The 16,784-nt window shown below is 38.6% G+C and overlaps 1 protein-coding gene and 1 pseudogene across 11 annotated transcripts in view; both read right to left on the bottom strand.

The window, feature by feature from the left end:
* Positions 1-16,784, bottom strand: part of PTBP3 (polypyrimidine tract binding protein 3) — a 119,226-nt gene that overhangs the window by 59,932 nt on the left and 42,510 nt on the right. For 2 of the 11 annotated variants that reach the window (XM_031040504.2, XM_081803380.1), the window contains exon 3: positions 13,761-13,915. The exons of the other annotated variants lie outside the window; for them this stretch is intronic. The gene's annotated coding sequence lies outside the window, so the exon portion shown is untranslated. The remainder of the gene's footprint in view (positions 1-13,760; positions 13,916-16,784) is intronic. 11 annotated transcript variants of the gene reach the window in all.
* LOC145717098 (ELL-associated factor 2 pseudogene) lies at positions 776-8,407 on the bottom strand (annotated as a pseudogene).

Raw genomic sequence — 16,784 nt, forward strand, 5'->3', positions numbered from 1 at the left:
CCCAAATGTTCTGCTCATGAATGCAGGCAGCATCCTACCCAGACCCCAAAGACTATCAATTCCTATAGGGCCTTAGCGGCTGTGCCTGTATACAGCAATGCCCAGCAAGACTGCAAGTAACAGGCAGTCAAATATTTACCGCAAATAAATCTGGGAGGCAAGAGATTCTTCTCCCTCCTCTCAATCACCCAGAAATACTGATTTTTCCCTCCAAAATGACTGATTACATTTTTCACGTCCACTCTCGATGTCATTAAGTTCACCTATGATCTTCCCCTTCTATTCTGCCTTCCTCTAGCCTTACTCCCCCTCTACCGTCACTCAGATCCAACATCTTACCAACCAAACTAAAATAGCGTTATCACATCACTATTCTGCTTTAAACACCCTGATGGGCTTCCAACCACCTAAAATGTCCCTTAGTTTCTAGTTTTCACTTATCCTGCCTCATTTGAGTTGACAATATACTTGAGATAAATCTTACTAATTTTAACAGATGAAAAGACAGGTCCAGAGAATAAATGATTTTGTACATAGTTAGCAAGTGTAAAAAGTGTCATTCAAACTAAAGTTTAAAGGTAATATTTTTTAGCACAAAAATCTCAAAATGTCTTACCATTCCTAGAAAAAAGCAAGCAACTTGACACCGACATAAATTTTCAAAGTATGTGCATATTTATGTGGATTATAATGGTAACACTGTCACTACATCAGAACCCTACATATCATGTTCTAGACAGGAGTGAAAGGGCACGGGGTGTGCCTTTTTGCCCCCTCCTGGTAGGTCTAGATGGCCAGACAACAATACTACCATCTTGTGCTTTCTTAACCAGCACAAGGTGTTAAAAAACTGGAAAAACATCCTAAAACCAACAGGATTTTATCAATTTACCCAGAATACTCCAAAACAAATCAACATTTAGAAGGTTGTTTCTTTAACAGAGGTTTTAATCATTACCTGTGGAGTAAAAATGAATGCCTATATATGCTATTTGAGCTCGTGTAAGACCATCAAATAAAGACCTATGGTAAGGGGCGCCTGGGTGGCTCAGTTGGTTAAACGTCTGCCTTCGGCTCAGGTCATGATCTCAGGGTTCTGGGGTCTAGCCCCGCATCGGGCTCCCTGTTCGGCGGAGAGCCTGCTTCTCCCTTTCCCTCTGCCTGCCGCTCTGCCTACTTGTGCTGTCAAATAAATAAATAAAATCTTAAAAAAAAAACAAAACAAAACACTATGGTAACAAATTTTTATTGAGAAATATGCATTAGGGGTGCCTGGGTGGCTCAGTCGGTTAAGCGTCTGCCTTTGGCTCAGGTCATGATCCTAGGGTTCTGGGATCAAGCCCCGCGTCAGGCTCCTTGCTTGGCGGGAAGCCTGCTTCTCCCTCTGCCTCTCCCCCCGGCTTGTGCGTGTGCTCCCTGTCTTTCAAATAAATAAATAAGATCTTAAAAAAAAAGAAACTCACAATTATAGAAACCCACCATTTTAGGCTAATTGTTCTGAATTATAAAAGTGCCTGAACTATGTTAAGAGCATGTGCTATTAAATCAACCTGTTCTGACCAAGTTACCTGATATAACTGAGCCTCAAATTCTTTTCCAGTCAAATCAATATAATAACAGGGCTATTTTGAAAATTAAATTAGATAACATATTTAAATACTAGATGTAGGGGCACCTGGGTCGCTCAGTCAGTTAAGCATCTGCCTTCCGCTCAGGTCATGATCCCAGGGTCCTGGGATGGAGCCCCACATCAGGCACCCTGCTCAGCAGGGGGTCTGCTTCTTCCTCTCCTTCTGCCCCTCCCCCTGCTCATGCTCTTGCTCGCACTCTTGCTCCAACTTTCTCTGTCTCTCAAACAAATAAAAAATCTTTAAATACCAGGTATAATGCCTAGCATATAGTAATCAATAATATGTCTTGATTTTCTTAGGAAGGACTATTTTACCTGGAAGTGATGTTCTTTCTACCTTTTTGGTATTAAAATGAAGACTGTAGGTGACAGTGACTTTTTTCTCTTGATGTGCTTACTTAGCAAAATTTAAGACATTGCTCAAAATTAACTAAAAATTTTATTATTCTATGAAATTTAAAAATCTAAGAACTACTCATCTAGATGACCCCAGAAAAGGTTATAGCCAAAGACTCGATGAATATAATAATCTGAAAATGGAAAATACATAAGCAATCACATGGCCATAATTTACTAAATGTCAACAGGAAACAAGGAAATTCTAATGTATTAAATACATGACTTTGAAGAATTACTCTGTACAAAATACATTAGACTTTCCAAAAATTTTATTATGAAAATGAGCATTCAAAATACTTAGCTTGTAAAAAATCTTGATTTTATTAAACAATATATTGAAAACTACTGAATGCCTGCTACATATTAGTCAGGTTCCAAAGAAAATAAGTAGAAGAGTCTTTTTTTTTTTTTAAACCATGGGCATTTATTATAAATCAATTGTTTTGACATTTCACAATTGGGAGATAGCAGTGTTTTTTTTTTGGTTTTTTTTTTTTAAGATTATTTATTTATTTATTTGACAGAGAGAGAGAGATAGCGAGAGCAGGAACACAAGCAGGGGGAGTGGGAGAGGGAGAAGCAGGCTTCCCGCTGAGCAGGGAGCCCGATGTGGGACTCGATCCCAGGATCCCGGGATCATGACCTGAGCCGAAGGCAGACGCTTAACGAATGAGCCACCCAGGCGCCCCGACAGCAGTGTTTTAAAACAGAGCATTGAACTTGAACTCCAGAACACCTGATCTGCTACTTGTTAACTAACAATATGTGGGCAAGTTACCTAACGTCTGTTTTCTCATCTGTAAAGCCTAATAAATGGAAATGCTGGTACTTTAAAAAGGCCAAAAATATAACATCAACTGAAAATTCTGAACCAAATTTAATTTCTTTTATCATCAAAAGTTAAGACACATTTTCTTCAGTATTAGGAATCTTGATTCTTAATATAAAATAAATTATCACATCTTACAAATTTTATATTTATAGCTGAATGTTTCTTCAATCATCACTGCCACTTCCTGATTCACTCAGCTGCAAATCATTTCTTAAAGTACTCATCAGAAGGCCACTGTTGTCATGAGATCTATTCTGGCCGGCATCCGTATCAGGAATCCTGCAATGTGGCATGGCAGGCATGGCAGGATGTCCTGAGATATAATTCCCTGGATCAGAAGGAGAGGATCTGCACTCTTCATCGTCTGAATCACTGGAACTATCCTCACTACTTGAAGATGATGAACTTTTGGAATCCAATGAACTATCACAACTACTCATCTGGTCCATCAGACTAGCTTCCGCCTTCAATTCTCTCTCAATATCATCCACTGGAGATGCTGGGGACATTTTGTCTTCAGATGGAGACTGTTTCACAAGATGGGGAGTCCTAGCTGAAGTCCGCATTTATTGCTGCCATTGCTCTCAACGATACTGAAGTTAACGACTTCCTTCAACTCTTGTTTTTACAGTGATGTGGCTGCTGAGTTTTTCCAGTTGGCATTCTCCAGTGTCATGGTTAATAATTAAAATGCATTCCTTTAAGTAAGGTTTCTCTGAACCTTTGAAAACAGTTACTGGTGGAGTTGAACCCTCTATATCTGGCACAGTTATTGTCACCTGTTCACCTTTGCCGACTGTAAGCTCTCCTTCACAGGAAGTGTCAATAGAAATAGAAGCAGGTTTGAAGTCACAGTGTACAGTGTGGAACGTGCAGCGTGGCTGCTTCTCGAAACTCTCGCCTAACGTGAGAACCCGCTCGCAACAGTCCACATGCGAGGGTCCGGCTGCTCCATTCATCATTATTCTCCCGCCGCGACTTTGCCTTGGCCACCTGTGCTCACTCCCATCTGCCACCTCATCCTGAAGCAGCTTCATTTGCTGTGGCCCGGGCAGCCAGCAGACTCCAGAAGTTTAAAATTCATATATTCCCATCTCAAAACTGGAGAAATCCACCAAGAAAACTATCCTAGAAATATGGATCTTTTTATTTTTTTTAAAGATTATTTATTTATTTGACAGAGAGAGAGAGAGCGCAAGCAGGGGGAGCAGCAGAGGGAGAGGGAGAAGCAGGCTCCCCGCTGAGCAGAGAGCTGAATGCAGGGCTCGATCTCAGGAACCTGAGATCATAACCTGAATTGAAGGCAGACGCTTAACCGACTGAGCCACCCAGGCGCCCCCAATATGGATCTTTTTAAAAATGCAACTTTATTAGGTTATACTTTAGATATAATAAAATCCACCTACATTTTAAATGCAGTATGACAACTTTTGACAAATGTATATACCCATATGACGGCAAAAATCAAGATACAGAACATTTCCACCATCTCCAAAAGTTCCCTGGTGCTCCTTTGTAGTCGGTCCTCCCTCCAAAACCCCCACCTCCTCAAGCTAAACATGTACCATATGACACTACCATACTGTCTTGATTACTATAGCTTTAGAGCAATTCTTTTTTCTTTTTTAAATTGTTCATTTTTTTTTTTTAGTAATCTCTACACCCAAAGTGGAGCTTGAACTCACAACCTGGAGATCAAAAGTCACATGCTCTTCTGACCGAGCCAGCCCCTTTATAGCCATTCTTGAAATCAGGTACTTATCTGGGTACACATCATACAGGTACACATCATACAGTTTTGAGTCATCCAAAACATATACATCATTATTTCTCTCTGCATTTATTTAGGCCTTCTTTAATTTCCCTTAACAACGTTCTGTGGTTTTCAGTGTAATGGTCTTACACATATTCCTGACCCTGTATCCTGCAACCTTAGTAATTCTTTAGAATTTCCTACATATACAGCTTTATTCCTTACTTTCCAACACGTATGCCTTTTATTTTTCTTTTTAATATTTTATTTATTTGTCAGAAAGAGAGAGAGAGAGCACAAGCGGGGGGAACGGCAGGCAGAGCAGGCAGAGGGAGAAGCAGACTCCCCGCTGAACAAGGGGCCCGATGTGGGACTTGATCCCAGGACCCTGAGATCATGACCTGAGCTGAAGACAGATGTTTAAATGACTAAGCCACCCAGGCGTCCCTGCCTTTTATTTCTTATTCTAGTTTTATTGACCTGGCTAGAACTTCTTGTACAAAGTTGAACAGAAATAATGAGATTGGACATACTTGCATCACAGTGGATTTCAGCGGATAGGATTCCCTTACACCATTAAGTATGATGTAGTTTCATGCCTTTATCAGGGTAAACACGTTCCCTTCTACTCCTAGGTGGCTGAGGGTCTTGTTTATCATAAATAAAAACTGAATTTTTCAAATGTCATCGCAGGATATATTAAGATGATCATAAAGTTTTTCTCTTTATTCTGTTAATAGAGTATGTTGCACTAATTTTCAAAAGGTAAACCACTTTGTATTTTTGGAATAATTCTGACTTGGTCATGATATATGATCTCCTTTCCATAGATATACAGCTGAATTTAATTTAATGCATTCTAAATATTATTTTTGGGTCCAATTTCATGAGGGATATTAATCTGTAGTTTTCTTCCCCCTCCTGTTATCAAGGGTAATACTAACTCCATAAAATAAATTAAACAGTGTTCTTCTCTTCTATATTCTGAAAGAATTTGTATAGCACTTGTATTATTATTTCCTTAAATAAAGCCATTAGGTCTTAACTTTTTCTCAATTTGATTTTTTAAAACAGGTATAGAGTTATTTGGGTTTTCTAGCCATTTTGCATCAGTTGTGGTACTTTGTATTTTTCAAGGAATTTGTCCACTTCTAAACTGAATGAATGCCTGTTCATTCATTTTACTGGCTTTAAATTGTTCATAATATTTTCTTAATCTCTGTCTTAGCCTGCTTAAGATACTATAACCAAATACAACAGACAGGGTGGTTTAACAATAGAAATTTACTTTCTCATAGTTCTGGAGATTAGAAGTCCAAAATTAAGGTGCTGGGGGCGCCTGGGTTGCTCAGTCTTTAAGTGTCTGCCTTCGGCTTAGGTCATGATCCCAGAGTGTTGGGATCGAGCCCTGCCATCGGGCTCCCTGCTCTGCAGGAGGCCTGCTTCTCCCTCTCCCACTCCCCCTGCTTGTGTTCCCTCTCTCGCTCTCTCTGTCAAATAAATAAATAAAATCTTTAAAAAAAAAAAACAAAAACACAAAATTAAGGTGCCAGCATTTCACTCTTTTCTTTTTTTTTTTTTTTAAAGATTTTATTTATTTATTTGCGAGAGAGAATGAGAGACAGAGAGCATGAGAGGGAGGAGGGTCAGAGGGAGAAGCAGACTCCCCGCTGAGCAGGGAGCCCGATGCGGGACTCGATCCCGGGACTCCAGGATCATGACCTGAGCCAAAGGCAGTCGCCCAACCGACTGAGCCACCCAGGCGCCCAGCATTTCAATTTCTAATGAGGACTCTTTTCCTGGCTTATAGACAAGGCACCTTTTCAGTGTCCTCACATGGCAGGGATGGAGGCAAGAGCAAGCTCTCCAGTATCTCTTTGTAAGGACACTAATTCCATTATGAGGGCTCCAACTCCAAGGCCCCATTTCCATATACCATCACATTGAAGATTGGGTCTTACACACATGAATTTGGGAGGTATACATTCAGTCTGTAACACTAGCCTTTTAATGTATAGAAACGTTCTTGATGTTGGTAATTTCTCTCATTGATAAACCTAGAAGTTTATCAATTTTATTGACCTATAAAAAAACAACTACTGGTTTCATTATTTTTTCTCTACTACTTGTTTTCTATGTCCTTAATCTAAGCTCCTCATATTTAATATTTTCATCCTATTTACTTGGGAGTTTCACTTGCTTTTCTCTGCTATGCTTAGAAGTGTAGATAATTCATTTTATACCTTTTTCTTTTCTAATATAAACATTTAAAGCTATTAAGTTTCCTTCTAAGAACAGTTCTTGCTGCACCCTTCAAAGTTTAGTAAATTGTGTTTTCATTTTAATTCAATTCAAAATATTTTCTAATTTCCTTTGTGACATATTTGATCCATGGGTTAAGTGTTACCTTTTCTATAAGTAATTCGGAAAATTTCCCCCATATATTGAGGATTATACTTTTTTGATTTCTAATATAATTTTAATGAAATAAGAGAACTAACCCTATATAATTTTAATGCATTCACCTTTACTGAGACTTGTTTTAGGATCCAAATATAGCCTATCTTGGTGACTATTTCATGTGAACTTAAAAAAATGTGTATTCTAACAGTGTTACAGAAACCGTTCCATTGTCAATTAAAACAAGCTGGTTATTAATCTTCAAAACGTCTATATTAGGGGATGTACAAACTTTTTCTTAAAGGGCTACATAAATATTTTAGGTTTTGTGAGACATATAATCTCTGTTGCATCTATTTAACTCTACAGTGGTAGCATGGAAGCACCCATAGGTATGTAAATAAAGGAGTGTGCCTGGGTTCAAATAAAGTTTTATGTATAAACACTGAAATTTCTATTTCATGTAAGCTTCATGTATTCTCAGAATATTGTTCTTTGTTTTATTTTTTTCACAATTTAAAAATGTAAAAATCAGTCTTAGGTCACACGGAATATAAAAATGGGCAAATAAGACAGATTTGGCCCACATGTCACAGTCTGTCAACCCCTCTTCTGTGTCCTGATTTTCTATTTACTATGCTACCAATTACTGAGATAGAAGTTTTGAAATCTCCAGCTATAACTGTGAATTTGTCTATTTATTTAGTTCTATAAGCTTTCATTTTATATATTTTGAAGCTCTGTAATTAAGTGTGTATATATATAACAATTTATATATTTATATATTGATTATAAATAAAAATGACATATTATAAATAAAAATCATGCTATATATAAAATTATATATATTGCAAATAAAAATCATATATACTTTATATATTTTTATATATTATTATATATTAAAATTATACATATTTTTTCAAGGTATATATACACTTACCAAGAAATACAAATAAATACAATGGAACACAAAATGATAAATAATAAATATTAAAAAAATGGCCTAAAGAAAGCTAGGAAACGAAGAATAAATGGGACAAATAGAAAACAAATAGCAAGATGGCAGGCTCAGAACCAACCAGGTCAAATAATTTTATTAAGTGGAAATGGCAAAAGATTCCAAATAAAAGGTAGAGTTTATCAGTGTGATAAAAGCAAGACGCAATTATATGATGTGAAGAAGAAATCCATTTTTTTTTTTTTAAAGATTTTATTTATTTGACAGAAAGACACAGTGAAAGAGGGAACACAAGCAGGGGGAGTGGGAGAGGGAGAAGCAGGCTTCCCGCGGAGCAGGGAGCTCAATGTGGGGCTTGATCCCAGGACCCTGAGATCATGACCTGAGCTGAAGGCAGATGCTTAATGACTGAGCCACTCAGGCGCCCCAGAAATCCATTTTTTTTTTTTTAAAGATTCCATTTATTTATTTGAGAGAGAGAGAATGAGAGAGAGCGAGTACATGAGAGGGGGGAGGGTCAGAGGGAGAAGCAGACTCCCTGCTGACAGCAGGGAGTCCGATGCGGGACTCGATCCCGGGACTCCAGGATCATGACCTGAGCCGAAGGCAGTCGCCCAACCAACTGAGCCACCCAGGCGCCCCCAGAAATCCATTTTTTAAAAAAGTTTTATTTTTAGGTAATCTCTACACCCAATGTGGGGCTTGAACTCACAACCCCAAGACCAAGAATCACATGCTCTACTGACTGAGCCAGCCAAGTGTCCCAGAAGAAATTCATTTTAAATATAAAATCTCAGGGGGCGCCTGGGTGGCTCAGTTGGTTAAGCGACTGCCTTCGGCTCAGGTCATGATCCTGGAGTCCCAGGATCGAGTCCCGCATCGGGCTCCCTGCTCAGCAGGGAGTCTGCTTCTCCCTCTGACCCTCCCCCCTCTCATGTGCTCTCTCTCTCCTCTCATCCTCTCTCTCAAATAAATAAATAAAAAAAATCTTTAAAAAAAATAATAATAAATATAAAATCTCAGGTTCAAAGTAAAAGGAATGGAAGAAGATAAGTATGTAAACAGGAAGCACAATAGAGCTGAGTGGCTGTACTGGTATTGAATAAAGCAGACCTCAGGAAAGGGAATATTACCAGGGATGAGGAGACATTTCATAATAAAGGAATCAATTTTTCAAGAAAAGATACTATGTCATGCATAAATGAAACATATAAACATAAAAGGCAGATAATCTCTGCTTTTTTTAAAAAATATATATATTTTTAAAGATTTTATTTATTCATTTGAGGCACAGAGATACAGAGAGAGAGAGAGCATGAGCAGTGGGAGAGGTAGAGGGAGAGGGAGAAGCAGACTCCCTGCTAAGCCAGGAGCCCGATGTGGGGCTCGATCCCAGGACCCTGGGATCATGACCTGAGCTGGAGGCAGACGCTTAACCATCTGAGCCACCCAGGCGCCCCTAATCTCTGCTTTTTAACTAGAATCTTTATACTCTTTGTTTACTTTTGTTTAAGTGACTGCACTGGGGATAAATCATCAATATGCATCTTTAACTTGCCACAGTCCACCTTCAAATGGTAAAACCTAGGTATAATGTAAGAACTTTTCAAAGTATATGTCTATTTCCCTCATCAAAACCTTTGTGTTACCGTCTTTTATTTTACTTTTCACATATGCTATAACCCCCAAATATATTACTATTATCTTGCTTTAAATAGTCAATTATCTTTTTTTCTTTTTACATCATGTTTTATACTTAATCTTTTTTTTTTTTTTAAAGATTTTATTTATTTATTTGTCAGAGAGAGTGCGCACACAAGCAGGGGAAGCGGCAGGCAGAGGGAGAAGCAGGCTCCCGATGCGGGACTCAATCCCAGGACCCTGGGATCACGACTTGAGCCAAAGGCAGATGCTTAACCGACTGAGCCACCCAGGCATCCCTTAACGTATCTTTTTTTTTTTTAAGACACCCCACTGAGCAGGGAGCCCGACGTGGGGCCCAACCCTAAGACCCTGGGATCATGACCCAAGCCAAAGGCAGACGCCTAACCAACTGAGCCACCCAGGCACCCCAACACTTAATGTATCTTGGGAGACCTTTCCATAGAGAGGAATCTATACTTTTTTTCCCTTTCTTTCCTTCTTTTTACTGTAGTAAAATCACATAGCAAAATTCACTATCCTAACCATTTTCAAATGTAGAATTAAGTAGTATTAAACACATTCATAATGTTGTGCAGCTATCACAACCATCCATTTCAGTAACTCTTTTCATCACATAAAACTGAAATTCTATACTCATTAAACAGTAACTCCTTCTATTTCCCTCTTCCTCCAGCCCCTGCAACCACCATTCTACTCCCTGTCTCTATGACTTCAAGTACTCTCACTTCCTTTTGTGCATATTCTACAGCTATTTTCTTTGTAGTTATCATGGGGATTATACTTCATATCTTCAAGTTGTAACACTCTAATCTGAATTTATGCCAGCTTATCTTCAGTAACATACAAAAACTCTGTTCCTTTACACCTCTATCCCCAACCCTTTCTGTTGCTGATGTTACAATACTATAATCTTATACACGTGTGCCCCAAAACACGAACTAAAAATTCTTTTAAATGCATTAGTCTCCTAAATTACATGGGAAAAAATGTAGAGCTACAAATAAGTCACATGCTAGTTTTTATATTAATAACATTTTTAAAAATGCAGCTCTTGTGAAAGACCTGTACTTTGAAAACTATATAAAACACTGATGAAAGAAATGGAAGGGAACACAAAGAAATGGAAAAACATTCCATGCTCACAGACTGGAAGAACAAATACTGTTAAAATGTCTACACTACCCAAAGCAATCTACACATTTAATGCAATCCCTATCAAAATACCAACAGCAGTTTTCACAGAACTAGAACAAACAATCCTCTAAAATCTGGTATGGAACCACCAAAGACCCCAAACAGCCAAAGCAATCTTGAAAAAGAAAAGTAAAGCTGGAGATACCACAATTCCAGACTTCAAGTTATATTACAAAGCTGTAGTAATGAAAACACTATGGTACTGGCACAAAAACCGACATACAGATCATTGGAACAGAAAAGAAAACCCAGAAATACACCCACAACCATATGGTCAATTAATCTTTGACAAAGCAGGAAAGAATATCCAATGGGAAAAAAAGAGTCTCTTCAACAAATGGTGTTGGGAGAACTGGACAGCAACATGCAAAAGGATGAAACTGGCCCACTTTCTTTCACAACACACAAAAATAAAGTCAAAATGGATTAAAGACCTAAATGTGAGGCCTGAAACCATAAAAATCCTAGAAGAGAACACAGACAGTAACTTCTTGGATATCGGCTGTAGCAAATTCTTTCTAGGTATGTCTACTGAGGCATGGGAAACAAAAGAAAAAATAAATTATTGGTACTACAGCAAAATCAAGCTTCTGCACAGCAAAGTAAACAATCAACAAAACTAAAAGACAACCTACGAAATGAGAGAAGTTATTTATAAATGACATATCCAATAAAGGGTTAGTATCCAAAATATATAAAGAACTTATAAAGCTCAACACCCAACAAACAAATAATCCAATTAAAAAATGAGTAGAAGACATGAACAGACAGATGGTCAACAGATGAAAAGATGCTGATCATCACTTACCATCAGGGAAATGCAAATCAAAACTACAATGTGCTATCACCTCACACCTGTCAGAATGGCTAAAATCAGTAACACAAGAAAGAATAGGTGTTGGTGACAATGTGCAGAAAAAGGAACCATCATGCACTGTTGGTGGGATATCATACGGTATTTCTTGTTTTCTATCTTGCTTAGCATAATACTCTCTAGCACCATCCATGTCATTGCAAATGGCAATATTTCATTCTTTTTTTTATGGCTGAATAACATTCCGTTCCATATGTGTATGTATGTGTGTGTATACACACATCTTTTTTAAGACTTTACTTATTTGAGAGTGAGAGAGAGAGGGCACATGTGTGCACATGAGTGGGGGGAGGGGCAAAAGGAGAAGGGGGAGGGGGGAGAGGGAGAAGCAGACTCCCCAATGAGCAGGGAGCCCAACATGGGGCTCAATCCAGGACTGTGGGATTATGACCTGAGCCAAAGGCAGATGCTTAACCAACTGAGCCACCCAGGTGCCCCTTAGGATCTCTACCTCGAACATGGGGCTTGAACTCACAACCCCAAGATCAGAAGTCACACATTCCACAAATCGAGACAGCCAGGCAGCCCTCTTTTTTTTTCTTAATCTGTGATTGGACTTTAGAGTCAAGTGTGTTACACATAAATGATCTAATTTATTTTTTTAAATCAAATTTATTTAAACTAAAACACAAACAAAGACACTTTTGAAGGACAGTTTTGCCAAACACAGGACTAAAAAAAAAAATTAAATCTTTATTCTTTTAGGCTCACTGCTTTCTGGTCCCCAAAGTTCCTGATGAGAAACATGCTCATATTCTTATTGAGGATCCCTTGTATGTGCTGAGTTGATTCTCTCTTTTGGCTTTCAAGATTCTTTGTCTATGGAAAGTTTGATTATATATGTCTCATGTGGGTCTCCTTGAGTTCACCTTACTTGGAGCTTCTTGGATGTTTATACTCATGTTTTTCAACAAATCTGGGGCTGTGGTGGAACACCTGGCTGGCTCAGTCAGTGAAGCATCTGACTCTTGATCTCAGGGCTGTAAGTTCAAGCCCCATGTTGGCTGAAGCGATTACTTAAAAATGCAATCTTTATTGGGGTGCCTGGGGTAGCTCAGTTGGTTAAGCATCTGACTTCTTGGTTTTGACTCAGGCATGGGTCATGGGATTGAGCCCCGAATCGGGCTCTGTGCTCAATGGGGAGTCTGCTTCAAGATTCTATCCCTCTATTCCTCCACCCACTTGGCACACACTCTCCCTCTCTCTCTAAAATAAATAAATCTTTAAAATAAAATCTTTATTAAAAAATAATTTGGGACTGTGGTAACTCTGGAAATCAGATTCTTCCCCTTCTTCAGGGTCTTCTAAGTTTTTGTTACTGTTTTTTGTTTTTTGATTGTTGTAAGCTATCTCTGTACCAAGAATCAGCCTTGGGTTTATGTAAATTTAAGATCTTCTCTGGTTTCTTTGAGCCTTTTCCCAGGCATGTACTATCACTTTCTAATTTTCCCTATAGATGCAGTTGTTTTTTAATGTCTTAGTCTTTAATATCTCACTCCCAAAAAGGGTGAAAGAGGAAAAATGAAGGGAGAGGGAAAGAGTGCCAGCTCTTTGAATTCACTAGAAGTCATAGGAGGAGGGGGGATAGTTTGCTACAATAGGAGGAGATGCAAAGACAATGGCTGCCTGCCTCTTTGTCTACAACTGTGCGCTCAGAAGAAGCAATTAACAATCAGAACACAGATTCCTGAAAATTAAGAGGACATGGTCATTTCTAACCATGTTGGCTCCCTCAAGCTATTTATAAGCTGCTTCTGGAACATGTACGTACCTACTGGGGGGCACCTGGGTGGCTCAGTTGGTTAAGTGTCTGTCTTTGGCTCAAGTCATGATCCCAGGGTCCTGAGATGGAGCCCCGCATTGGGCTCCCTGCTCATCGGGGAGCCTGCTTCTGCCTCTCCCCCTCCACCCAGTCCCCCACCTCCCTCCCCCGGCTCGTGCTTTCTCTTTCTCTCTCTCCCAAATAAATAAAATCTTAAAAAAAAAAAAGAGCAGAGGATGGGTGGCTGCTACTGTGCTAAGAGCTGAAATTGACCAAAATAAAACACAATTTACCTTCTAAGTCTTCCTCTGGAACAACTTGCAAGCTTTCAATAGATTCCAGAGTTCCAAATTACAGAAAGAGTCTGTCAGTGCAATTGTTGTCTAGGTAGGGAGTCAGATTCCTGGTGCTTCTTACTCCACTATTCCCAGAATCCTCCTTCAATTATCTTAAATTTACAAAACAAAACAAAACAAAAAAAAAAAGGAGGGAGAAGTCATATATCCACTTTGTGGATATTTACCATTTTGTACAGACCCAAGTTTCCACCTGGTATCATTTTCCTCAAGTCTGAAGAATTTCCTTCACCATTTCATGTAACAGACATCTGTTACTGACGAATGCTCTCAGCTCTTGTATGCCTCAAAGAAAGTTTGATTTTAACTTCATTTTTGAAACTTTAAATGGATATAGATGATTTATTTATTTTTAGCACTTTAAAGATGTTACTCTGTTGTCTTCTTGCTTACAGTTTAGACAAAAAATTTTGTATCATTCTTACCTTTGTTCTACTGAATAAAATGGGGCTTTTTTCCCTCTGGCTACTTTTAAGATTTGTTTTGCATTCCTGGTTTTCAAGAATTTGATTATGATGAGCCTTGGTGAGATTTTCACTGTATTTATCCTGCTTGTGGTTCATTGAACTTCTTAGTTATGTGGCTTCATAGATTCTACTATATTTGGAGTATTTTCAGTCATTATTTCTTCAGGTATATATGCTTCCCTGCCCCCATCTTCCTTTCTGGGACCTGAATTACACATATGTTTGGACCACCTGATTTTTTTCTATAGTTTACTGAAGACTCTGTTCATTTCTTTCTCAATCCTTTTTGGTCTATGTGCTTTAGTCTTCTTTCTTTCTATCTATCTATTTATTTAGGATTTTATTTTTAAATAATCTCTCCACTCAATGTGGGGCTCGAACTCACAACCCAGAGATCAAGAGTCATGTGCTCCACTAACTAAGCCAGCCAGGCCCCCCGCCACTGCTGTCTTTAAATTGACTTATCATTTATTCCGCAGAAAACATGTGCTATTAATGCCATGCCATGTGTTTTTTAGACATATTCTTACCTTTAGAAGTTCCATTTTTCTCCTTATTACACTAATAGTTTAAATCCTTAAACATACTTTTAATAAACATTTCAAAGTCCAAATCTGCTAATTTCATTATTTCTGCCATCTTCTAGGTCTCTCTTTTTTTTTAAGGTTTTATTTATTTATTTGTGGCGGGGAGAGAGCGCATGAAAGCATGCGCATGCACGCACAAGAGCAGAGGAAGACACGGGGAGGGAGATGAAGGGGGAAAGAATCCCAAGCAGACTCCACTCTGAGTGTGGAGCCCAATATGAGGTTCGATCTCCCAACCCTGAGACCATGACCTGAAATGAAACCAAGAGTTGGACACTCAACTGACTGAGCCACCCAGGTGCCCCATCTAGGTCTCCTTCTGTTGACTGATTTTCCTCCTGGTTATGGGTCACAGTTTGTGGTTCTTTCCATGTTTGGCCATTTTTGATTGAACAGTCAACACTGTGAGCACTAGAATTTGTTTTATTCCTTTAATGTGCCAGATTCTTTTCTGGAAAAAAAGGTACTTTCAGATCAGGCAATTGTTTTAGAGCTTGTTTTTAAGCTTTGTTAGAGTAGGTTTAGAGTAGCCTTTATGTTAGAGCTGGTGTACTGTTATTGGTAAGGCAGGTGTGGCTTACTACTTGGCAACAGATTCAAAAGGAGATTTCTGGAGCACTTTTCTCACAGAGCTCCCTTCTTTTCCATACACTGCTTCCATAGCTCCCAGTTGCCTCAGCCTTCCCAAACTTGGATCTCTGTCTCTTAACTCAGCAATTCTGCCATGTTTGCCTGGGATCCCCCCAGTCTTACATAGAGTCCAGAAAAAATGCCAGGATGATTACAGGGCTCACCTCATTTGTTTACTTTTATCTGAAATCATAGTCCTGCATAAAATAATATATTTCAAATAAGGGCTGCTTTAAAAAAAAAAAAAATCACTGCTCACGTAAAAAGTCTAACTATAGAAATTCCAAATCTGGAATGGTGACATACAAAGTTATCAGTGACTCAGGCTCTACTTGTCTTTCTGTTAGGGTGCAGCCCTCATCCTCATCACCTAAGATGGAAGCTGGAACTCCCGCAGGCAGTAGGATAAAAGAGGAAAACTGCAACCATGTAGAGATGTTCCAGAAGTAACTTCTATAACTTCCACTTGTATCTCATTAGCCAGGACTTAAATACATGACCACACCTAGGTATAAGGAAGACTGAAAAGTAGCTGTTTAATTTGGGAGGCAACATGCCCAGTTAAAAATTAGTGTTGTCACTAAAGAAAACAGAAAAGTATTAGGGTACACAATAGTCTCTACCATAATTCCTAAGATTAAATTTAAAAAGAGAAATATACAATTCATGAAGAAACGTGTAAAACATTTTCATAATTATCAAAGGACATAAAATAAGACCTACAAACATGAGATCACAGGTCAGGTTCCCAGAAGGAAAGGCACAACTGTGCTTATCACCAACTCCATTTGATGTCTTTGCAGTAAAACCACAAATGTGTAATTCTGAATTAATTTAACTTGAGAAGTTTCTTCTCCATGTGTAAAGTAACAGGTGTTAATATGTTGATCCCATTAATAGAACTTTTCCAGCAGCTAAATTATATCAGTTTTATCATCATCTGCTAACAGTGAAAAATCAGTTATTACCCAATAATGACTGAATGTTGAATCATTTCAATGGAATAAAAATAAAGCTTTTGGGAAGTCATTCTATCAAAAGTGAAATATCTAGTACTAATGAAAACTGAGTTTTAAAAAAGTTCTACATTAAAGGGGTGTCTGGGTGGCTCACTCTGTTAAGCATCTGACTCAATTTTGGCTCAGGTCATGATCTCAGGGTCGTGAGACTGAGCACCAAGTCAGGCTCCGTGCTGGGCATGGAGCCTGCTTAAGATTTTTTCTCTCTCTCCCCCTCTGCCCCTCCTTCCTCCCTCTCAAAAAAAAAAAAAAAAAAAA

Source organism: Leptonychotes weddellii, chromosome 14 (genome assembly GCF_054177405.1).
Source record: "Leptonychotes weddellii isolate Sample4059 chromosome 14, ASM5417740v2, whole genome shotgun sequence".
Lineage (NCBI taxonomy): Eukaryota > Metazoa > Chordata > Mammalia > Carnivora > Phocidae > Leptonychotes > Leptonychotes weddellii.